The following is a 20,540-nucleotide window of genomic DNA, read 5'->3' as shown; positions in this document are numbered from 1 at the left end:
ACAGCTAAAAGACAGGGCATCCTGGATTTATTATTTTATTTTTTTTTGCTTTATGTTACAAGTGAGATTCAAACATGCTACTACTTGAGTGAACTGGAAATTCAAATAAAATAGAGCAGTTGAGGTAGTATAGTGCCCCGTAGCATGTGGGCAAGGAGAGCAACTGTCGGCGTTTACAGTCAAACGCAAATATGAAATGACCACACAAGCACGGAGCATGGAGAAGAGGAAAATGCGTAACTAAGCACATGGTAAACCACCACCCTGACTGACTGTAGCTTCTGACGTCCCTGACTAGGCCACGCCCCTTAAAAGCACACATCAACACAGGAATAGTACAGTGTGTGGGGCATCTGGCTGAAACTGAAATTATTTACATTCTTCTAAGTTTTATGTTGTTAGAGTTCTATATTTCAATACAGTTCCTTTCAGTTCCTACAGTTTCTTCCTTAAAAAGACGTAACATAAAAATGTGGCGTGTTTTTGGGCTGGAACAGATTCATGCAAACAAGACTTTGCGGAGCACTTCCGAGGAATTAACAAAATTGTTGACGCACGGGATGAAAAGAAGCTGTCTCAATATGGATCCCTGTGGAAGTCTGTGCTTAATAGTTCTATCTGACGATTTGTGGTATTTCACATATATATATTAGTTCACATTTCAAATCCAATTAGTTAAGAATATGTACAGCTGTGGAAAAAATTCTGACTCGTACGTGAACCTGATGTTTTTTTATTCGTAAACCCAAAAGACAATTTCAAGTATTCTCTGTGCAACTTAATGTCCATTTTTGAGTCGATGACATCAGAATCAGAATCAGAATCATCTTTATTTGCCAAGTATGTCCAAAACACACAAGGAATTTGTCTCGGGTAGTCGGAGCCGCTCGAGTATGACAAACAGTCAATTTACAGAACACTTTGGAGACATAAAGACATTGACAAAAAACCAAAAACAATTGTGCAAAAAGATGCAGAGTCCTCTAGCACTTAGAGCAGTTCGAATGACTAATATCGCAATAGTCATATCGCACAGGATCATTTAAAAAAATCTAAAACACAAGCATTCATAAGCGTTTGCTTAGTCTCGACATAGTTGTCATTTTGATCCCCTTGCACACATTGTCACGTCACGCAATACAAGAGCTGTTATTGTTGGCCGTTAATTGCAATCATTCGCTGTCACAAGGGTATTACGCTGCTATCTTTTTACACCGACAACAGCCAACAACAGCCGCTGCTGTGTTTTTGTGTGGGAACTCTGCTCACGCCTGTTTGACCTCTGCAAAGGGTCAACAGGTGATGGCTACATTGGCTAATTACAGCTTTGGCAAGTAGTAGAAATACTTTTTAGGTAGTATTGTGCACCCCCGGGCCACACAGCAAATAGCGAAAATCCGCAGATTATTGACGGGCATTAGAAGTGCATTGAAAAAAAAAGAAAAACAAATTTAAACCCCAAATATTATTGAAAAAGCAGGGATGAACCCGGGATAAACTGCCAATAAGCGTTTCAGGATTGCTCTCTCTCACCCCCCCCCCAACCCCAATTTAAAAAAATAAAATTAAAAAAAATAAAAATTAAAAAAATTCCCGAGGTGGCAAGGCCCCGTGTGGATGAGATTCGCCCGGATTTCCTAAAGACTCTGGATGTTGTGGGGCTGTCCTGGTTGACACGTCTCTGCAACATCGCGTGGACATCGGGGGACAGTGCCTCTGGATTGGCAGACTGGGGTGGTGGTCCCCCTTTTTAAGAAGGGGGACCGGAGGGTGTGTTCCAACTACAGGGGGATCACACTCCTCAGCCTCCATGGTCAGGTCTATTCAGGGGTGCTGGAGAGGAGGGTCCGTCGGGAAGTTGAATCTTAGATCCAGGAGGAGCAATGTGGTTTTCATCCTGGCCTTGGAACAGTGGACCAGCTTTACACCCTCGGCGGGGTCCTAGAGGGTGCATGGGAGTTCACCCAACCAGTCTACATGTGTTTTGTGGACTTGGAGAAGGCGTTGGACCGTGTCCCTAAAGGAGTCCTGTGGGGGGTGCTTCAGGAGTATGAGGTACCGAACCCCCTGATACGGGCTGCTCGGTCCATGTACGACCGTAGTCAGAGTTTGGTCCGCATATCCGGCAATAAGTCGGACTCGTTCCCGGTGAGGGTTAGACTCCGCCCAGGCTGCCCGTTGTCACCGATTCGGTTCATAACCTTTATGGCCAGAATTTTTCCCCGCAGCCGAGGCGTAGAGGGGGTCCAGTTTGGTGGCCTCAGTCTTGCATCTCTGCTTTTTGCAGATGATGTGGTTCTGTTGGCTTCCTCAAGCCGTGATCTCCAACTCTCACTGGAGCGGTTCGCAGCAGAGTGTGAAGCGGCTGGGATGAGAATCGGAACCTCCAAATCTGAGACCATGGTCCTCAGTCGGAAAAGGGTGGCGTGCACTCTCCAGGTCGGGGATGAGATCCTGCCCCAAGTGGAGGAGTTCAAGTATCTTGGGGTTTTGTTCACGAGTGAGGCAACAATGTAACGGGAGATCGACAGGCGAATCGTTGCGGCGTCTGCAGTGATGCGGACTTTGTATCGGTGCGTTGTGGTAAAGGAGCTAAGCCAAAAGGCGAAGCTCTCGATTTACCCCGGCCGCTCTACGTTCCTTTGGTCACGAGCTGTGGGTTGTGACTGAAAGAACAAGATCCCAGATACAAGCGGCCAAAATGAGTTTCCTCTGCAGGGTGTTCGGGCTCTCCCTTAGAGATAGGGTGAGAAGCTCGGTCATCCGGGAGGATCTCAGAGTAGAGCCGCTGGTCAGACCTCTGCATCGAGAGGAGCCAGATGAGGTGGCTGGGGCATCTGATTCGGATGCCTCCCGAACGCCTCCCTGGTGAGGTGTTCCGGGCACATCCCACCGGGAGGAGACCCCGGGGACGACCCAGTACGCGCTGGAGGGACTATGTCTTTCGGCTGGCCTGGGAACGCCTCGGGATCCCCCCGGAAGAGCTGGATGAAGTGGCTGAGGAGAGGGAAGTCTGGGCGTCCTTGCGAAAGCTACTGCCCCCGTGACCCGAACTCGGATAAGCGGTAGAAAATGGATGGATGGATGGAAAAAATTGAAAGAAAAAAAAATAAAAATCAGTAAATTGCCGAATTTGCGGGTGCGGGTATTCTGGGGTCCACTATATTTACTTCTCTCACTACTAACTTCATTCGCCAGGATAGGGACCGAGCCCTGCCGTAAACAGAAAAAATCAGCGACTTCTTGATGTCCCCTTCTTTTCCTTTGGGCTTGTTCCTTTAGCGGTCACCATAGCGCGTCATCCTTTTCCATCTTCTGCATCCTCCTCTCGAACACCAACTGCCCTCATGTCTTCCCTCACGACATCCATCAACCTTCTCTTTGGTCTTCCTCTCGCTCTCTTGCCTGGCTGCTCCATCCTCATCATTCTTCTACCAATATACTCACGATTTCTCCTCTGGATGTGTCCACACCATCCAAGGCTGCTCTCTCTTAACTTCTCCAAAACATCGAACCTCGGCCGTCCCTCTGATGAGCTCATTTCTAATTTTATCCAACCCGGTCACTCCAAGAGCGAACCTCAACATCTTCATTTGCTCGGCTTCCTGCTGTCTCTAATGAGTCCATCATGGCTGGCCTCACCACTGTTTTCTAAACTTTGCCCTTCATCCTTGCAGAGACTCTTCTGTCACATAACACACCTGACGCCTTCCTCCACCCGTTCCAACCTGCTTGGACCAGTTTCTTCACTTTCTCTAGATCCACAAAGACACAATGTAGCTCCTTCTGACCTTCTCTGTACTTTTCCATCGACATCCTCAAGGCACAAAATGCATCTGTGGTCCTCCTTCTAGGCATGAAACCACACTGTTGCTCGCAAATATTCACTTCTGTCCTGAGTCCAGCCTCCACTACTCTTTCCCATAACTTCATTGTGTGGCTCATCCACTTTATTCCTCTACAGTTCCCACAGCTCTGCACATCACCCTTGTTCTTAATGGGCACCAGCACATTTTTTCTCCATTCCTCAGGCATCTTCTCACCTACTAGAATTCTATTGAACAAGCTGGTCAAAACCTCCACAGCCCCCTCTCCTCGATGCTCGCGTACCTCCACAGGAATGTCATCAGGACCAACTGCCTTTCCATTTTTCATCCTCTTTAATGTCTTTCTAACGTCCCCCTTACTGATCATTGCCACTTCCTGGTCCACCACACTTGCCTCGTCAACTCTTCCTTCTCTCTCATTTTCTTCATTCATCAACTCCTCAAAGTATTCTTTCCATCTGTCCAGCACACTACTGGCACCAGTCAAAACGTTTCCATCTCTATCCTTAATCACCCTAACCCGGTGCACATCCTTCCCATCTCTATCCCTCTGTCTGGCCAACCTATAGAGATCCTTTTCTCCTTCTTTAGTGTCCAACCTGGCATACACGTCATCATATGCCTCGTTTGGCCTTTGTCACCTCTATCTTCGCCCTATGTCGCATCTCAATGTATTCCTTTCGCCTCTCAGTGTCCCACTTCTTCTTAGCTAACTTTTTTCCTTGTATGATTTCCTGTACTGTGAGGTTCCACCACCAAGTCTCCTTCTCTCCTTTCCTACCAGAAGATACACCAAGTACCCTCCTGCCTGCCTCTCTGATCACCTCGGCCGCAGCGGTCCAGTCTTCTGGAAGCTCCTCCCGTCCACCGAGAGCCTGTCTCACCTCTTCCCGAAAAGCCGCAAAACGCTCTTCCTGTCTCAGCTTCCGCCACATGGTTCTCTGCTCTGCCTTTGTCTTCCTAATCTTCCTCCCCACGCCCAGAGTCATTTTACACACCAGCATCCTATGCTGTCTAGCCACACTCTCCCCTACCACTACCTTACAGTCGGTAACCTCCTTCAGATGACATCGTCTGCACAAGATGTAATCCACCTGCGTGCTTCTACCGCCGCTCTTGTCGGTCACCCTATGTTCCTGCCTCTTCTGGAAAAAAGTGTTCACTACAGCCATTTGCATCCTTTTTTTTCCCTGGATGCCGTACTTAGCCATCACTTCTTCATCACCCCTGTTTCCTTCACCAACATGTCCATTACAATCTGAACCAATCACAACTCTCTCTCTGTCGTTCTGGGATGCTCAGAACGACTTCGTCTTGCTCCTTCCACAATTTCTCTTTCACCTCTCGGTCGCATCCTACCTGTGGGGCATAGCCGCTAATCACATTATACATAACACCCTCAATTTCAACTTTCAGCTTCACCACTCAATCTGAGACTCTTTTCACCTGCAGGACATTTTTAGCTCACTCTTCTAAAATAACCCCTACGCCATTTTTCTTCCCATCTACACCATGGTCAAATCATTTCAACGCTGCCCCTAAACTTCTAGCCTTACAGCCTTTCCACCTGGTCTCCTGTACACACAATAACCTTTCTCCTCATCATCATGTCAACCAACTCCTGAGATTTTCCTGTCATATTCCCAACATTCAAAGTCCCCACAACAATTTAGTCTTCAACCAACCTCAAGTGCTGGAAATGTTTTCTTAAACAACACAATGATTTTGAGACTTCAACTCACCTAACATATGTGTTTTCATACGCTGACAATGATTTTGAGTTTTCAACAAACCTATCAAACGTGTTTCTGCAAACATAAAGTACTCATTTTTGCAAACATTGACAGCAATTTTTGGTTTTTTAACAAATCAAATGTATGAAATCTTCATAAACGGTGTCGATTTAGGGTCTTCAAAGAACCGGTGCACGTTTTCTCAAAAATCGGCGATTTAGTCTTCAACGTTACAGGTCATACGTGTTTTCATAAACATTAACAATTTGGGGTCTTCAATGAACCCAAAGTACTCATTTTTGTAAGCATTGACAGCGATTTAGTCTTCAATGAACCTAATGTACTGTATGTTTTCGTATAGATTTTAACGTACGTGTTTTCATAAACACTAGCTACAATTTCGGGTCTTCGATGAACTGAAAGTAGTCATTTTTGTAAACTTTGACTGATTTAGTCTTCAATGAACACAATGCGTTCATCGACAATGATTTTGTCTTCACTCTACTTGTTTTGATAAACATTGGCAACAATTTAAACTTTTTAACGAAACGAACATACAGTAAGAGTTTGAGTAAATACTCTAAATGTACTCTTCAATTAACCGAAAGTACAGTTTGTAAAAATTGACAGTGACTTCAATGAACCCAACGTGCGTGTTTGCATCACCACTGATACCGATTTTGAGTCTGCGACCAAGCTAACGCATGCGTTTCCACAAAGATGAATTGAGCGGAGTTGCCCCGAGGCATCGGAATAAGTTAAGACGCCGGCCCTTCAATCTTGCTGCGTCGGCTCCCTCGCCGAGGTGCGAAATGACCGAAAAGTGATGTGAATGTCGATGCAAGCTGGCGCCGCCTGGCTTTTTGGTGCCTCCCAACGCTTTGACTCACGCTCGCTTCCTTGGTAACGAACAGATGATGGTGTCAAAGTGGCAACGCGGTTTTACGCACACTTGATGGAACGCGCGGGCACACACACACACACATTGCAGCACATACGACTGTGCAGTCGAGCAGAAGCCACGTTTGCCGATGATACATGCGCACACATCAACTATATTAGCATATTTCCACAGCGTGTGTAAGTACACACGCATAGCACACTCAGTACATATAAAGTGCATACATACACACCTATGCAAATATGCATTTATTAGTTTTTATTCGTAAATAACTGAAGTCAGCATGTGTTTTCGTAAAAATAAACAGTGATTTATTAGTCCTCACCGAAGCCAACGTATGCTTTTTTTTGTGAACATTGACAGCAATTTAATCTTCAGCAAACCCAACCTAAGGGTTTCTGTAAAATTTGGTGACATCTTAGTCATCAGCTAACCTGAAGTATGCCTTTTTGTAAACATTGCCGAAGCTTTAGGGCAGGGGTGTCAAACTCATCTTTGTCACGGGTCACATCGCAGTTATGACTTCCCCCGGAGGGTCGCTACGACTGTGAACCCTCATCCATCCATCCATCCATCCATCCATTTTCTGAGCCGCTTCTCCTCACGCGGGTCGCGGGCGCGCTGGAGCCTATCCCAGCTGTCATCGGGCAGGAGGCGGGGTACACCCTGAACGGGTTGCCAGCCAATCGCAGGGCACATAGAAACTAACAACCCTTCGCACTCACAGTCATGCCTACGGGCAATTTAGAGTCTCCAATTAATGCATGTTTTTTTGGGATGTGGGAGGAAAGCGGAGTGCCCGGAGAAAACCCACGCAGGCACGGGGAGAACATGCAAACTCCACACAGGCGGGGACGGGGATTGAACCCCGCACCTCAGAACTGTGAGGCTGACGCTCTAACCAGTCGGCCACCGTGAACCCATATAAACGAAAGATTACCTCATATAATACAGTATACACAACACATTGATGAATAACCAGTTTTGAAATCAGAAGCCTATTAGAACATGTTTTTCAACTATTAGATATCTTTTGAAAGGGGGATTGGTAACAAAAAAAATGCTTGCAAATATCTCAATGTTATTACACCAGAACACAATTAGCAATTTTGATTTGCTTTCGCGGGCCACATTAAATGAGGTGGCGGGCCGGATCTGGCCCCGGGCCACCAGTTTGACACCTGTGCTTTAGGGTCTTCAAAAAAGCTATTGTATGTTTTTTTGTAACATTGACGACAATTTAGTCTAATGCACTAATCCTGTTGTCGTACACACTGGCTATGATTTAGGGTCTTCAATGCACCAAATGTGTGTGTGTGTGTGTGTTTTCCTTTATGAATATTGACGACAATTTAGTCATCAATGAACTCAACATAAGCGTTTGAAGAATTTACAGCAGTTTAGTCTTCAATGAACCTATCGTAATGCTTTCTTAAACTTGGGCGAGAATTTAGTCTCTAACTCACCTAAAGTAGGTGTTTTTGGAAAGGAAAAATAGGATTTAGTCTCAAATCAACTTCATGTATGCGTTTCGTAAATATTCACAATTTAATCTTCAACGAACCTAACATAAAAGGTTTTCCTAAACTTTGTCGATAATTTAGTCTTCAACTAACCTAAAATTGGTGTTTTTGTGAAGTAAAATGGCAATTTAGTCTAAAACCAAGTTAAAGTATGCGCTTTGTAAATATTGGCAAGGATTTAGGGTCTTTAATGAACCTAGCGTATGGTAGTCTTCACGAAACCTAATGTATACATTTTCAGAAACATCAACAACAATCTAAGAATTGAACATACATGTTTTTGTAAACATTGCCGAACCTTTCGTCTTAAACGAACCTAACTTTAGAAACATTGGCTACAATTTAGTCTTTGACAAACCAAGTGTACTTGTTTTTAAAAGATGGAAGATCATTCATTCAGTCTTTGACAAACAATTCTCCTGTACATGTTTTGTCAACATTAACCATTTAGTGTGCAATGAACTGTAAGTAAAATGTTTTTGTAAACATTAACAAAGATTTAGGGTCTTTAATGAACCTAACATACATGCTTAGCCTTTAACAATCCTATCACGTGTTTCTGTAAACAATGATGCAAATTTTGTGTTCAACCAACCAAATGTCCGCAATTTGAGAAACACTGGACTGACGATTTAGGGTCTTCAATGACCTCACGTATGTGTTTTCTCAATAGTGACACAGATTACCGAAACACTGGCGACAATTTCTGGGCTCTATTGTAAATGTTTTCATATACGACGCGATTGCAAAAAGCCGCTTGGTGTAACGACTACTTGTCACACAGAATGTACAGAAAAACGAAAACTTGACCACAAGCACTTCACTGTACTGTATTGATCTTCAAATGAAAAAAAAAATCCATATATTTTGTATTCTGTCTTGCTATGCATTTGAATTGGGAGTGGAACTCAACTGACGTTAAAGCTGCTTGCTTTGGTTTGGATGTGTTCAATGTAAAACATTGGCTTAAAAAACAAAAAAGCACAATCATGTTTGTGTGGAGCCTTTTACGCAGCAACAAGTTGTAGATGAGTTTTACGAGGGGGGGGGGGGGGGGGGCAAGCAGCGGAGGTGTGAACTCTTATTTTAGGCTCCATGCGCGTCTCTCCGTTGCGCGCGTCAGCCGAACGCGCAAACCCAATTTTGTGCAGACATACTGGAGAACAGAAACAAGAAACTCACCCACTCAGAATCTGAGCACAAGCTTTGTGGATGTGCAAGCAGCCCACCTAAAAAAAAAAAATAAAATAAAAAAAACTTGGTGTGAAACTCCTCAACAGTACGCCCGGATCATCCCTCACACACCCCCACAAAACCAAAACCAAAAACAGGGGAGGGGTGGGGTGTGGGGGTGTATAAAAGGCAAAAAGGTGTCCGAAAAAGCGGAGGTTTTCTTGCGCTCTGCCTCTCTGGAGGCTCGGCTTGTGGCTCGGTGCGCACTCGGGCGCCTTTTTAAAGCCACAAGAGAGAGAGAGAGAGAGAGAGAGAGAAGAGAGAAGAGTGCAGATGAGGAGGAAGGGGTGGGAGGGTACAGGGGGGCTGGGGGGGGCGTGGCGCCATCGCTTGTCATCATCGCTCAGCTCGCGGCGGGAGGCTCCTCGTCCTCATCCTCGTCGTCGTCCCCTCCCGCTGCAGAGAGAGAAAGCGAGAGTGAGGATAGAAAGATGGAGCTTCCAGCCTCTTCTCGCTGCTACTTAAAAGCAGAAACGCACGGCCGTAGACCACTCCCACGTACAACAAAGGGTCCGCGCCTAATTGTTATTTTATTCATTGGTTTATCGAACATGGACAATGCACATTCATAAAGGTCGCTGTAAACGGGCCAGCTTTAGTCTCTGGACATTCTGAACATTTGTTGACATTGACCGAGTCTCTTCAGCGTGTCCCGGGTCGTCCCCGAGGCCTCCTACCGGTGGGATGTGCCCGGAACACCTCCACCGGGGAGGCGTCTGGGGGGCATCCACAACAGAGCGATACAGAGTCCGCATAGAGTCACTGCAGACGCTGCACCGATCCGTCTGTCGATCTCCCGTCCCATTCCGCAAGATCTCATCTCCGACCCGAAGAGGGCACGCCACCCTTTTCCGACTGAGGACCACGGTCTCAGGTTTGGAGGCGCCGAGTTTCATCCCAGCCGCTTCCCACTCGGCCGCTCCAGTGAGAGTTGGAGATCAGGGCTCGATGAAGCCGACAGAACCACATCATCTGAAAAAAGCAGAGATGTGATACTGACGTCGCCAAACCGGACCCCCCTCAATATATCGGCAGCGCCTAGAAATTCTGTCCATGAAGTGAGTCCAATTCTCACTGGAAACCGAACAGCCCTCATCAGGGGGTCCGGTACACCCCCCACAAGACCCCCCGAGGGACACGGTCAAACTCCTTCTCCAAGTCCACAAAACACATGCAGACTGGTTAGGCGAACTCCCATGCACCCTCGAGGACTGAAGAGCTGGTCCGCTGTTCCACGGCCACGACGAAAATCACACTGCTCCTCCTGAATCTGAGATTCGACTTCCTGATGGACGCTCCTCTCCAGCACCCCCAAATAGACCTTGCCACCGAGAAGCTTTTTAACCACCTATCGGTGACCTCAAGCCCGGAAATAGGAGAGCCTGCCTCAGAGTCCCCAGACTCTGCTTCCTCATGGGAAGGCGTGTCGGTGGAATTCAGGAGGTCTTCGAAGTATTCGGCCCGCCGACTCAACGTCTCAAGTATCTCCACACAGTGTTGACGGTGCACTGCTTCCCCATCCTGAGATGCCGGATGCTTCCGGAGTCCCACAGGCCAAAAAGGTCGGATAGAGCTCCTTAGGGGTTTTTACACCAAAAACTTGCTGGTAACATGAGTTCCTGGAACTAAACGTTTCCTCTCGTCCTTGCGGTTTGCATTTCCACCGCACCTCAAATATCAGGGTAGTTTGTCCAAATGAGACTGATGACATATGTAGGAGTGGCAAAAAAAAAAAAGTCAAAAAAAAACTGAAGGTCAAACATGCACGACGACAAGCCAGCGTCATCATTTGCGCGATAGAATAGGCCAGGATGGAGGGGACGTCAGCTTCTTTGCTTTTTCCTCATGTTGTACAAAATGATCACCTGTTCAGCTTGACGGCATCCCTCGCCGCCGCTTGAAATCTGATTGGACAAAAAAACATAAAAATATACCAACATCCACACTCAGCGAGAAATGCAACCGAATGAACAGAAGAAGTGAAGACAATCTCATGAACAAATATTAGAATTTGGACTTTAAATAGGGTTAGGTCAGCAGGAAGGAAGGGAGGAACAAAGGATACATGGCGGGAGGAAGGAAAGCCGGAAGGATGGATGAAAGCAGGTAGGGAAGGAAGGAAAGAAGGAAGGAAGGAAGGAAGGAAGGAAGGCTGTCGCCAGCTCGCCTTGACTAGCAAGCTTGAGTTTGTGTTTGCCAGCGCGACCGATCTCACGTTCTCGTTGTTGTTCTTCCGTGCGGGCCGACTTGCGTCACAGAGGTTCTTCGACGAATTTGTGCCTCAAGGCCAAGCCTGACTCGCGACTTCACAAGTGAATCCATTCTGCCCCGAGCAGTGTGCACATTCTTCGAGTCTTTTGTTGTGTCGCTTCAAAGGGAAAGATGACTTCAACCGGTTCTTTGCATGTCTGGAGCGGCTGTCAAAGTTCCTCGTGAGCAGCGGCGGAACACCCAAGTATTTTCAGCGTGACGGGACTTATTAGCCATTATATATACGTTTTTCGTATGCCCGAGTCGTTTTGCGGGGTGGGGTCGATGGCAAGGCGTATTGTTTGGGCAACATCAAAGTCAGACGTTTCAAATAACAGCCTGGAGTCCAATCAGAGTTGCCCAGACACATGGCGACTTATTTAGCAGCGGCAAAACAAAACAGCTCGAGTGGTTGAGCGAACCCTTGCGTACCTTCCCTCCCTCCCTCCTTTCATACAGCTTTCTTTCCTATCCTTCCTTTTATACCACTCCTCCTGCTTTCCTTACTTTATCCATCCAACCTTCCCTCTTTTCATCCATCCATTGTTCTTTCCTTCCTCCCACACATCTATCCTGCCTTCATTCCTTCCTTTTAGTCATCCACTCGACCTCTCTTCCTTCCTCCCTTCCTTCATTCCTCATCCCTCCTTACTTTTTCCCTTCATTTCTTCTTTCCTTACCACCCTCCTCACTTTCATCCATCAAGCTTCTTTGCTTTTTTGTTTTTGTTCCTGTTTTTGTGAGTGTGGGATGGATGGATGGATTAAATGGATTCAGGACATCGTGATTTCCAAGGGAAAACGTTGCTTTGGTTTTGGTCCAAATTGTTTTCAGGCAACTTTTCTGAAACGGATCACTCATGGCAACAAACGAGGTTCCGCTGCACTTCTCGAATGAAAAGAAGGATGCAGACCGAGCGCTTGAAGTGTGTGCGGTACGTGTGTATCATTTTGTACCAGAACAAATCTGCCTCTGCTTTCTCTGCAATCTTTAACCGCCACGCGGACGTGATCGCAGGTTTGTGGGGGCTTCGACGACGACGACGACGACGACGGGTAACCACCAGGTGGCTTTTGTCACCCGGTGATCCCTCTTGACCTCCCGGCGCTCTCCGCCACGTGAGGTTACGCTTCACACCCGGAATAGAAGAGCATAATTGCCTTCATTTGTCATAAGCGCCATAATAGAGCGCCATCAAGTACTCGCGCTCGTGTTTTCTCTCTTATCTTGCAGATGACTCACACGCATTTAGGACACAAAGCCGGTGAGCAGAAGTGAAATCCAGTTATTATGCCGCTGCTGCGCGAGCGCCGCCTCAACGGCAAGCCTAGTGGTTAAGAAAAGCTGCTCAACAAAGCCCAATGCGAGCGACGAGAGAGAAGCAGCGAGAGTTCAAAAGTATGGCGTCTCGAGTCCTGCAAGTGAGGGCAAACTAGGCCCAATGCGAAGACAAACGAGACAACGCGTTTGAGTCGCCGCTGACACCGACAGGACTTAACAGCAACGAAAAGAAATTCTGCTGCCGCTCGAGCGCAAGCCTAAAAATTGAGTCTGGCTGCCAAGGAAAGCACGGAAGAACCTGCGTGATACTGAAACCTGTTTTTGAGACAACGCACTTGACTCATGAGCGAGTCAAGTCCCTACAGGACTTGAGAAGCAATGAAAGTTGGAAATGATTTTGCTGCCGCTTGAGCGCCACCCTAAAGACGAGCAGGAACAGCCAGGCCACATTTGAACTCCTCCGGGCAGCGACATTTACAAACAATATCCGATCAGAAAGCCCCCCCCCCTCCCCCCGCCAGAAAAAAAACGAGTCACTGATCTTTTCTTTTTTTTTTTTAACTCAATGTCCATCAACGAAATAATAATAACAATAAAAAAGGAACTGAAGGAAATGTAACCCAATGCCACTCCACCAATCCCTTGGTGCTGTGAAGCGTGCTTATCCTGTCATGCATACAGGAAATGCAAATGTTTTGTTTTTTTTAATACATAAACAAGGATGTGCGCTTATGCGCGCGCACGCACACACATGCATGTCATTATGTCAATCACTTCCTGCTTGAGTGCTGCCATCTGCCCTCTTGTAAAGCCACACACGGATCACCGTGCAAAGCCCCCACGCTTAGCCCCTCCCTCCGCCACCATTACGCAGTGTTAAGACTTGCGCGAGCGCATCCGCGCACGCGGGCCGATCGGAGGCAGCCGGGTCACGCCGGCGACTCGCCGCCACATCAGCATCAGATACTAAAAGAAGAGAACGACTCACTGACCTTGCATTGAATAGAACCTCTTAGAACCTCTTAATTCAGTTTCACGTTTTTTGTACAGTTTCACATTTGCCAGGTCCGGGTCTTGAAGGTCCCCTTCCATCAGAATCCTTTTTTTTTTCCCCCCCCAACTGTTTTATGCATAAAATTGGTGAAAATTAGTTCATGGTTCAAGTTCGACATGTATGCCGTTTGTCGACTGAACGCCAAAGTCAATAAACGGCATAAGGCTTGCAAAACGGGTGGATTTGAAATGGCCGACAATGTGACGCAGTTTTGACAAATATTCAAGTACCCGCCCGCCTTGCATTCGGTACCCGCCCACTCAACTCAGCCGAACCGCAACACGGCATTTCCCAGTTTGAAGCCGGCCGCTTGTCGAGCCACACAAATACAGTCTAGAAAGTATACATATTCTATCTTGTGTTTTGCAACAAGACTTAACTATATTTGTTTCTTTATATGTGCTCTGTGATTGGCTGGCGACCAGTTCAGGGTGTACACCGTCTCTCGCCCGAAGATAGCTCGGATAGGAGAAGGGCTGTGGAAAATGAATGAATGAATGATGTAACAGTGGATGAAATAGCGAAGCTAGCATTCATTCAGGTTCAATCCGTGCGAATGAGGAGCCTAACCTCCAAATATGCGCCCGCTCTCTTTTCCGGTTCCTCCTCGTCCCGTTATTGTGCCAACAAGCCAACGCTTGGCCAATTACGCTTCACGACGACCATAACGGGAGACGGGCGTCCCGCCGGCCGCCGTCACCGACCAGCCGCTGAAGCAAAGCATCCATCCATCCATTTTCTGTGCCGCTTTATCCTCACAAGGGTCACGGGTGTGCCGGAGCCTATCCCAGCTATCTTCGGGCGAGAGGCGCGGTACACCCCGAACTGGTCGCCAGCCAATCGAAGCAAGCAAATGTATTGTTCGTGTCTGGCTGCCAAAGCAAAGCACATTGATGTATATAGCGCGTTTCATTCACAATGTACCTCAATGTGCTTTACATGATTAAAAGCATTTAAAAACAAAGAAGGAAAAAAAACAGCTTAAAACAAAGAGGACGAGGCGGGAGGTGCAAATGAAGCGTATGCGCATTGCGTGTGTACAGCAAACCCGACACGAAACTCATGGGAGGGACGCGAGGCGAACATTCGTTTTGTGTCCGGTTTGAACGTAAAGAACAATTTTTCTGCTTTGACTTGCGAGCACAAGGTTGAGATATGAGCGCTGCATAGTGGCAGAAAACTCAACTGAATTCACTTTCCAAAAAGTCAATAGCTTGACGGGAAATGTCGAAGCGTTCATGGAAGAAAAAAAAGGAGCTGCAAGCTCTTGAATGCCACTAAACTAAACAGAAAACAGAGAACTACACTTTGTGCATTTTAAACAGTCAAACTGCCCAAAGACAGGTGGTTGGCTAGCTTGATGACCCACCAACATTAGTGCCGTGCTGATGAGCTCGCAGAAGAGTTAGACATTAGGAACCCTACGTGCGTTCTAGGCAGGAGACGCCCCGCTGCAAACTGACAGACTTTAATGCACTTTCATTTCATTTGTGTTTCTAGAAAGTGCAATATATGCAGTGCTATTGTTCCTCATTAAAATACAAATTTCAAGAGTTTTTTTGGTTTCGTTTTTTTTAGCTTTGCCCTCTTGGCGTCAGCTTGAGAAATTCCGGAATCCTAACGAAAAGTTCCAACATGGTACACAACGTACTGTGTTGTTTCTCCTAACATGCGTGTTTGTGTTTGCCAATTCCTCCTCTTACAGGTGTGCGACTATTTATTCATTCATTAAGCTCCCTTCGCATTCATTGCAGTCTCCATGGCAACGTCCAATCAGGCGCCCACCTCCTTTCTGCACTGCCGCCACAATTCCGACAGTCAATAAAATGTGGCGGGCAGGCGGGAGATGCGTTGCTGCCGACACAGTAAAGGCGTCACTTTGATTACGGCGTCAACAATGAAACCCGACTTAAACGCGGGGGGGTATCACTTGCATAATACATAAGACGGCGTGAGAAATGTCACGCATCTCATTTAACATTAATTACATACACATTTAACTTGACCTTTGCTTAAAAAAAATAATAAAAAAAAAGTGATTTTAAAGGTTTTCCCCAATAAAATGACATTTTTGACAAAAAAATAAAATAAAAATAAAAAATGATTTGAGTCATCTCGAAAAATATTGGATTTCTTGTTTTGTGCCTGAAAACATAACAGGTTTTACTTGAAAAAACAAACATTGACATAGTTTTTGGTGTCATTTCACTTTAGCCAAAAGGCTTTCCATTATAAAATGACATTTTTAAACCAAAAACAAACAGATTAGAACGAGTCAAATCATCTCTGGAAAGATTGGAGGAGTCTTGTTTGATGAAATTTTCCCACAACAAAAAAGGTTTTCCTCTATATAATGTAATGTTCACTCAAAAACTAAAATCAAAACTATCAGAAAGAATCAAATTGTCATCTAGAAAAATTGGGAGATGACTTGTTTGTTGAAAATGTGACTATAAATTTTTCTTTTAAAAAAAGCAACCAAACGTTTTTGGTGATATTTTCCGGAAAGAGATTTTCCCTCTATAAAATGGCAGAAAAAAAAGTTTGACCACCAACCAAACAAATGGATTCAAAAGAGTAAAAAAAAAATCTCTACAAACATTGGCGATGGGCACGAGCATGTCAGGCTCACAGTTCTGAGTTTGCACGTTCTCCCCGTGGCTGCGTGGCTTTTCTCTGGGTATTCCAGATTTCCTCCCACATCCCAAAAACATGCATGTTAGGGTGACTGAAGACTCTAAATTGCCCGTAGATGTGAATGTGAGTGCCAATGGTTGTTTGTTTCTACGTGTCCTGCGATTAGCTGGCGACCGGTTCAAGCGTGTCGCCCGCCTCTCGCCCGAAGATAGCTGGGATAGGCTCCGGCACGCCCGCGACGTGGTACGGAAGATGAATGAATGAATGAAGACCGGAGATGACTCGTTTGTTGAAAATGTGACAAAAACATAACTGTTGTTGGGTTTTTTTCTTTTGCAAAACCTCAGTTTTTGAGGTGATTTTCAGTAAAGAAAAATGTTTTTCCTCTATATATATATATAAAATTCCAGCAGTCTGCCATGAATGAGGAGGTAAAATACGGCAAACATGTATTTTCAAGTTGCAAATGTGCGAAGGGACGAGTGTGAGGCTCATTTTTCTGACCAATTTCACGGCAAACAAAAACGGCAACGCTCACTCCTGGTTGGCAGGGGACGCTGGCCCAGGGATGCGCTAGATGACACAGGCCTTGTTTTTGCCCCGTGGGGGCAATAAGAGCAGAAAGGAGAGTATGCGCGGCGGTCGGAAAAGAATCTCAAGCACGGCGAGCAGATGGCGGCCGACGTGAAGGGACTTCAGCTCGATGAGCCGACAGAGACGACGGGCGCGCGCGCTTCCTTCACTTGACGGATATCACCGACGCTCCGCGGAGCACGAACAAACTTGTCCAAACGCGGACAAAATTGCCATCAGCAACACATCAAAAAAATCAAACAAAACGGATAATCATAATTGCCATGGAAAAACAAAACCACAAAAAAAAAAAAAAAAAAGAACATTTTTGGGGGGCAAAAAAAAAAAAACAGACAAGTGGGCAATCGGGTTTTTATAAAACGCAAATAAGCGGGGGATCTGGAAAAAATACCATGAATAAGCAGGAGATAACGGAGGAATCAATTCATAAAAATAAAACCCACAAACATTTGAGGGCCTGCTGTTTTGCGACTATTTATTTAGAATATATCTCAGATGATTAAGATTTTTTTGTCTTGAAAAAAATGCTACTTTAGTCTTGAAAAGTTGTGACATTTTATTGCAAAAACATTTATTTTAATAGTAAGACTTTATCGATAAAATGTTGATTTTAATTCCCATAATAATTTGATTACCCAGAAAATTTGGATTGCCATAAGATTCTCTAAAGTAACAACTCCTCCATGACTTGGGGAAATGTGCTATTTGACATTGAGATCATTTCTAAACACGCCCTGTGGGAGACCTTGAACACATCACCGTCACAAATGGCGCATTTATTATTAGTCCTGGGAGGCAAATGTAAATGCAATTTCCCAAGAAAGGCCCTCGGTGGCGAGTATGCGGCACGCGGGCACTCACCCGACTCATAAGAGCACCACGATCTCGCCAAGGCAATTATCCAAAACGTCAAAACCATACGAAAAGGCCGCAACTGCGCCACGTGCAGCTCGGAATCAATATTGAGCTAATAACACGACTAGAAAAATGGAAATAAAATTCATCACACTCACCAGAGATGCTGATTATTAAATGTATTTAAGAAACCTTTCGCTAATCCAACTGACCAACCAATCAGAGGGCAGAAAAATGCTGATGTCAAAGGTCCCATTGTTCATAGATGTCCCTCGCTATATCGAAGTTCACTTTTTCACAGGTTTAGTGCACACAGATTTTTTTTTTTTTTTTTTGTACAGCACAGTTACTCAACTGCACCTCTCCGATAAAGTAAACTTTGTTAGCTAATTGAATATAGCCCACCGCCGCTCGTTAGAATGGTTTGAAACCCATAAAAGGTGGTTTGGATAGAGGGAGGATGGAAACAGCCGCTGGCGGACTTTCAATCGCTTTATTAATCAAACAGTAACAAAATAATGTCAACATTTGCACATTCTTAGTAAACCTGCCAGAAGCCTCAACTGTCACCGTCACTGACCACGGTGGCTAACGCTACAGTCAGAAAATTGCCAGCCAATAGCACGTCCTCATTTGCTGACTTCCACCTCACTCGCCTTTTAAAAAGGCATACATACATAAATTCACAGGTACAATTAAATATTAAAATATATGTAAAGAATTCCATGCATACTTGGTCGCTACTTTGCGGATTTCGTCCAGGAATTTCTGTATATTTAAAGTTCCCTGGGCCAGCACGACTGATTGTGAAGGCCCAAGGCAGATTGGATGGACGTGGCAACGACACACAGACGCTGAAATCTGATTGGATGGAAAATTGAACATCGACAGCCGGGAGAAAGGAGAGACGTTAACAATAAATTTAGATAACTTGGGAAATGAGGTTGCAAATGAAGTTTTGCTGTGCAACAGGGGAGCTTGAAATACTCCCTCTGCTTGTTTTAAAATGTTTTAATTCTTCTGATGGATATTGAAAATGCAGCAGGACAGTAAAGGGTTTTAGGGCACGGGCGCCGGACCACAGCCCCCCACGCCCAATGAACAGGACATGCTGAGCATTTCTAACCAAAATTATCTTGCAGGAAATCAAAAAAAATAGGTCAAATTAAAAAATATTTTCAAAAATGATGGCAAGGCACCTTCCATTAAATATTATCATCATCATCCAGCCATTACCTGTACCGCTTCTCCTCACACTGGTCGCAGGCGTGCTGGAGTCTATCCCCGATATCTTTGGGCGAGAGGCGGGGTACGCCCTGAACCGGTCGCCAGCCAATCGCAGGACACATAGAAACAAACAACCATTCGCACTCACATTCACACCTACGGGCAATTTAGAGACTTCAATCAACCTAGCGTCCATGTTTTTGGGATGTGGGAGGAAAGCCACGCAGGCACGGGGAGAACATGCAAACTGCGCACAGGAGAGGCCGGATTTGAACCCGCAACCTCACAACTGTCATTATTGACAGACTATTTTGATTATGAGATACTATCGCGTTCTGTGTTTAGCAAGCAACCTTTGGAAAACAGGACAAAGATGAATACAATTATAGCTCTAAACATTTTACCACTTTTAAAGATCGATAACTTTCTTAATATTTATCACATGAGCAATGATACAGATATCACTGCAATCATCTTTCCAATATTCATCTAATAATGTTGCTCTCAACTGAATTGAAATTTGATTTACCGGCACGAGCAGCTTTGAGCAATTAGCACTGCTAGCCTGCTTCATTGTGGGCTTCAGGCTAACAAGTTAGCATGTGGCTAACACAAACGACACTCGTCTTGAGGTTGTTGAGGAAACACTCGCTTACTATACCTCTCCATACGTCACTGCAGCTTTTTTCTTTTTAGCAATTTTTTGGGTGGAAAAAGACGCCATTTTGTCACCGCTCTTTGTAGCTGTCGCTAGCTCGCTAGCACAGATATACCGCACCTGCTTGGATTGGACTGAACCATTTCATGCTCACTGAATGGGGGGGATCCGTAACCAGGAGTTTTGACGTCAATGCCAAAGTCAAGAAAAAATACACAACTAAAGCAGTAGGAGTGCTTTGAAATGCGCATCATATTGGCAAGAAAACAGTGAAAATGTCGCCTTTAGTTCTTGGAACAAATGTCTGTGAGCCCTGTCATTTATCCACCCTAAGAATGGTCCCACCATCTTGGCCCTACTGAGCAATGGAAAATGGACTTTTTCACGTTTGTATAACAGCGAAAGAGTTTGCCTCCAGTAAACAAATCCAATGTCAGACTTTGTAAAAATCAGATCAATAACATCATTAAATAGTTTATTTATCCATTTTTATGTCATGTCATTAGATGAAAATTTATTGTACACATTTGTAATCTTTTACAAAATGAATGTAATTTGATTAAATGTAATTTCACCCAAAAAATAACGATGTTTAGCAACAAATCCAAAATTAAATGAAAAGTTAAAATCCTGTTATTTTACTTGGGAAAGATAATTGATTTGAAATTGAATTAAAAAAACACATTTAACTCAATTCAAGAAAAATAAATCTGCAATGAAAGAGATTTAATTATTTTTTTTGAAAAAAACTCAAGAATATTAAAATA

The 20,540-nt window shown here is 45.0% G+C and overlaps 1 protein-coding gene across 8 annotated transcripts in view; it reads right to left on the bottom strand.

Annotated features, from left to right (window-relative positions):
• nos1 (nitric oxide synthase 1 (neuronal)) overlaps positions 1-19,912 on the bottom strand; it is a 79,557-nt gene extending 59,645 nt beyond the window's left edge. For 4 of the 8 annotated variants that reach the window (XM_061768816.1, XM_061768823.1, XM_061768821.1 and 1 more), the window contains exons 1-2: positions 19,645-19,856; positions 9,167-9,613 (exon numbers count right to left, since the gene is read on the bottom strand). The gene's annotated coding sequence lies outside the window, so the exon portion shown is untranslated. Of the gene's footprint in view, positions 1-9,166; positions 9,614-19,644 lie in introns of all 8 variants that reach the window. The other 4 variants (XM_061768817.1, XM_061768824.1, XM_061768818.1 and 1 more) reach the window with 4 other exon arrangements.
• Positions 19,913-20,540: the final 628 nt, after the last annotated feature.

The sequence above is a fragment of the Phyllopteryx taeniolatus genome, chromosome 3 (genome assembly GCF_024500385.1).
Source record: "Phyllopteryx taeniolatus isolate TA_2022b chromosome 3, UOR_Ptae_1.2, whole genome shotgun sequence".
Classification (NCBI taxonomy): domain Eukaryota; kingdom Metazoa; phylum Chordata; class Actinopteri; order Syngnathiformes; family Syngnathidae; genus Phyllopteryx; species Phyllopteryx taeniolatus.
This window is presented reverse-complemented; position numbering and strand designations above follow the sequence as displayed.